The sequence below is a fragment of the Diadema antillarum genome, unplaced genomic scaffold, assembly GCF_040938485.1.
Source record: "Diadema antillarum isolate AM-2024a unplaced genomic scaffold, OU_Dant_1.0 seq00001319_RagTag, whole genome shotgun sequence".
Taxonomy (NCBI): domain Eukaryota; kingdom Metazoa; phylum Echinodermata; class Echinoidea; order Diadematoida; family Diadematidae; genus Diadema; species Diadema antillarum.
In genome coordinates, this window is record NW_027272091.1 from 36,390 (window position 1) to 41,685 (window position 5,296).

The window sequence follows — 5,296 nt, forward strand, 5'->3', positions numbered from 1 at the left end:
GTCTATGCCTTCTGCCCTTCGTTGGTCTGGTACAAATGGGATGCCTCATCTAATCTGGTTAGAAATCAGGCAAGTGTAAAACCTTTTTCAGTAAAGCTCAAAGCATTATTGTATGCATAAATGTACAATGTACATGTACACGGTATTAAAAAAAAAATCAAGAGGCAGATTGTAACAAATGGTAACAGTGGTGACAGTCACATGTTACTCGTTAAAAAACTACAACAGTATTCTACATCAGTACAATTATCTGATCTAACCAGTGACTGTTGCTTCCTTCCTTGTAGTTGTCAGTTGATAAAGCATGTTACAGTATATAATGGGCTTTAGAATCTCTGCAATCTCAGACATTGGTCAATCATTATGCATTGATTTTTACTGATCCACACTGAGCCATGCATCCAGTGAAATCCAAATGCATGACTCAAGCTTTGTAGTCTATGTATAAAAATACCGGACGCATGATGGGGAAAATGGTTGAATTTCATGAATTTACGGGCCCATTTTTATAAAGCGAATGATGCACAGGCCTGTGGATCAGTAAATTGTATGCTCTCGTTTAACTTCGGAAACTGTCTAAATTCTACTCCCTGCGCTCGTGGGTTTATACAGTTCCAAAGTTAAACTCGAATAGCCAATTCTCACTGATGCAATCTGTCCTGTACATCATTTGTGTAGGAATTTCTTTAATCCAGGCCACTGCACAGTGACCCAAGGTCACTATAGAGTCCATGCAACAAAACTATAGTATACTGGTAGGCCTACAAATTATGTACCGGTATTGTATGTCCAGATATCTTGACCTGGCCTAGAGCCTCTTATTATCACAAGCATCACTTCTGCCTGTTGTGTAACCTTTCCAGATTTTAAACCCAGGGTACTCAGCCAGAGTGTTTTTTATCTTTGTGCAATAATTAACAGCTCAGGAAGGAAAGCTGGACATCCACTGGATATGGATCAGAACAGACACTAGCTTTGACTACCTGTGGATCTATTTCATAAGAAATCAGCCTGGGTCTTGCCCACATCAAATGATTGACTGGTTGGCTTCATGCCTAACTAACAGTCAGGCAGCGGCGCAGCACAGCTGGCTGGGTCGAAATTATTCTCAAAAAGCTGTATGGTGTCTTCAAGGGGACATATGGTCAGTTTTACAGTAAAGGGTGTAACTTTGATGTGGCAAGGGTCAAAAATTAAAGTTGTGTTTCCATTTTTATCTTTGCTTTTATTTTATATAGGAATGTCTATATTTTCAATATTTTGTCATTCCAGAGCTTAATTCTTAGGCTAAATATGAAAAATGAAGTTACTATTATGGAATTTTAGATAAATTTAGGTAAAAACAACAAGAATGTTTTGGTCACCCACAGCAACCAAATGAAGATAAATGGTGGAGGTAATGCAACTTTTCATTTGCTGTGAACATATATTTGAAATATCAAAACACTTTTCCCCCAACAGATATTCGCTCTTGCAATTATTTGGATGTGAACTTCAAATTTCAAGGTAAAAATGGTACCTGACAAACTATTTTTAAGTTAAAAGAATGTTCTAGAAGCAAGAGCCACTCTAAACATAGCCCTAAATGATCTCTTGGTAACAAACATTTATCAACCCAAATCCCAAAGAAATTTGATTATTTTTGACAAAGTTGAAATTTTCAGACTTGTGAGTTTCGGAGGCTTCAGTTAACAAACTAGTGTGTTTCGGAGGCTTCAAAACTGCTAACACAAAGTTCTAGTCCTGTATTCACTTAAAATAATAAAACTACAGTAAGCAACTATCACTACATGCTAGAATAAGAACAAGGCATCAATAAAATGTGAATAACAGTATACAGATGTACATTTTATGGCAGTGCATAATGTTTACCCTTCATACAAAATGTACTTATTATTATAAGGAAATTGGCTTCCACAAAAGTGAATAACAAACCGTGTACACTTTGAGCAATGCTCAGTTCGAATTTATGACATTACATGAGGCAATATGATTCTAAAGGAAACTGCAACAGTAGCAATAAAAGTACACTGATTAGGAACATCTTTTTTTTTTTTTTTTTGCGGTTTAAAGTTAGCAGCAACGCATGTTTCGGAGGCTTCATCATGACTGTTAACATGCAAAAATGGCCAATTTTAAAGGTGATATGAAGTACATTAATGCAGCTGATTGTTTCCAAATAACTAACAATGTTGTAACATGTAAAATAGTATTTATTTGTATGCAGAAAAAAGACTTTCCAACATATATGTTAAGAGACAAAGAAAAATATTTTAAATCTTTATGCTCAGTTGTATACATACACTGTATTTGCATATCCATGACTTTGGCAATGCAGAACATGATTAGGCTACACACATGAACAGCTGTATGCATTTGTCAAACTTTTCATCATAATGCAGTAAGAATTACTTTCAATGAGTTAGAACTGTAGCTATAGACTTAATGCAAAGATTATGTTTGCTTGCTTTATAAGTGCAGTTTGTGGGATGTATATTGACATAAACCACCCATCATAATTGTTTTATATACATATGTACATGTGAAATCAATTTCAACTGTTGATGAGAAAGGGATAGAAAATAGACTATGTGATGGCATGACGGTTAGATTACAACATAGCATTGTAAAATATAGAAAGGGGAAAAAAGGTTTATAAACATTCTTTTGCATATATGACCATGCCTGATATCCCCTACTATAGCTATCAAATGCAGTGATCATGGTTATAGAACAGCAATCTTAAACACCGATCAGCCATTCCATGTAAGGGTCATCATCAAACTGTCATCATCAAAATGGAGTTGGAATAATCAATATATTGGTGATATTATCATGGAGCTCAATAGAAATTGAAATGGTCAAGATCCCAGTCATCTTTTTGAATCGCCTGTTGAAAAGATAAATGTACATACCCTACCCATGACTGTGTATGAATTTGAATTAAAAAAAAAATGTTGACCAAATGTATAGTTCCCTATAATATTATATGATAGTTAGAATTTTACTTTCTTTTTCTGTGGTATACAAGTCACCCCTGTTTCATATCATTTTCTTTTTCTTTTTTTTTTAAATTCTTCAAAGGCATTTTTTTTATAGTTATTTTATAAAATTCCAGTTTGTGTGACTCCTGTGACAGCTAGGAGGCCTGTTTTTGAAGGTACGCATTGAGAAATTGCTAACAGAACTTTTACTGTTTCTAAAAATGACAACCTTTTTAGCAAAAAATTGAAAAGCAGCAAATGTGTTTAAATATCTAAGTTTTTTTAGAAACCCACAAGTTTGTTTTAAATAGTATATGAACCCACAGACTACAGTTTTAACCCTTTGAATTTCAAAATAGTTAGGGGCTTGTAACTTTTTCCAGAAAAGCCAGGACTAAACAGATTATAAAGATTTCAATCATTTCAATATTGTTCTTCATGAACATAACTTCTCCAGTCACCCACCCATGTAAACTACATGTACCCCATGGCAACAGGCTATTTATAAGTAGAGGTCTATATGTCATTTATAAACAATCCTATCCCAACCATTACTGTCCATTTACTGCACTGAGAACTACATCCGCAAACATGTCATAGAGTCTCACACATGTATGCGAAGAGATGTTTCGTAACACAAGTTACATTTTGTTTAATCAAAAATAGTCAAGTGGTCACTGCCAGCATGATAAAGTATGGAAAATAGGGTATAGTATCAAGATTGTGTTGCACCTTGCATGCCTCAGATCTGACATACAGATTGATATGAAAACCTGTCTGAATGAAGTAATCAAATGTCAAAATTCCAAAACAGTACCCTGTGATCCAAGTCACACCACAGAAATGATAATCTGCAAGATGTTAGCTATTGTCAAATCCAATCACAAATTTATTGATTAATTATTTTCCTCCAAATAAGTATTGGAAATGAAAGCCAAAGAACTTGTTAAGAAATGGAAAGCTGAAAAAGTCAAGATTTTAGTACATGGCAAAAACAAATGCCATGTGAGTAACAATGGAATGGATTTGTCAATGGGTTATAAATGGACATGTAAAAGATTGTGTTTCGAAACTATTATACTCAGATGATAGTGAGTCGAAAGTGTAAAAATCCAAAAAGTATTTTCCACCATTTGCTCTGGATCATGCATAAAAGATACAACCTTAAATTCAAAAGTAATATATTTCTTAGTTAAGTGTATGCTTCCCTCTTGAATAACCATCTATTAAAGTCCTTGAATCTTCAGAACAGGAATAGTGTTCAGTTCTTTAAAAAAAAAGTGTATTTAACACTAAATAATCAATTGTTTGTTCTTCATTATCAAAGTCTAACCAGTCAAAAGAGTGATACAAATATGGTCACAACACTTCAACTTCTCTCAAGAGTAAAAATGAGTTATCCAACTTATGAACATTGATGTATCCACAACTACTTGCTTTGTTGCACTACTGTTGCATGATGTGGGCATGCACGCAAGCTGGAAGTCACTTTCATTACTCACAATATCTAGCCTGTTCCATTGTTTCAAAAGGAAACCTACAGAATAAATGCTTTTCATACATTTAAACAACTATCTACACCTTGCTTGAGGAATCATTAAGTCTCATTCAGTCCAAACAGTTATTTGATAGACTTAGAATTACAAAATTGTAATCAAAACATTCCATTTACATGCTGTTAACATAAAATGAAGCCTCCGAAACATCTGGAAAATTAATCTGGTATGCCTTATGTTTTTATGAAAATCATGTATGTTATGTAGAAAGTGATGGGTAAATTTGTCTTTTTTAGTTGATATACACTGTTTAAACATATTTGTGGGGCAACATCCTCATCTGCTAATATTTTATTGCTGAATGAAAAGGTGAGTTATGTGTGACACGTCTGCACTGTTTAAGAAAAATAGGTAAATTGTATAGTAAATCTATATTGGTGAGTAAACAAAGCAGCCAGAACACTGAATGTGATTAAATATCTTTAGATATGTCATAAGCGATCATTGGGTGGGTGAACAATAAATCTAATTTGATTTTGTCCAGAGAAAATCACAAAGATGCAGTGTTAACATCCTTTTGAAGCCTCCGAAACCACTTTTTCTCTATAAAGTGTATTAGCTCAAAAAATTATTGCAGTATCATAATGTTTTTATTATTTTTGTTGTCTGTCCATGTCTGTTGATGATTTCATGGCATAATTTGGGGCAGACACTCAAAGAATTTATCAGAAATGTCAAATTAGATGTTTTTGCTGTTTCGGAGGCTTCATGCGTCTCGGAGGCTTCACGTGTTAACGGAAAATTTGTATTGTCTCC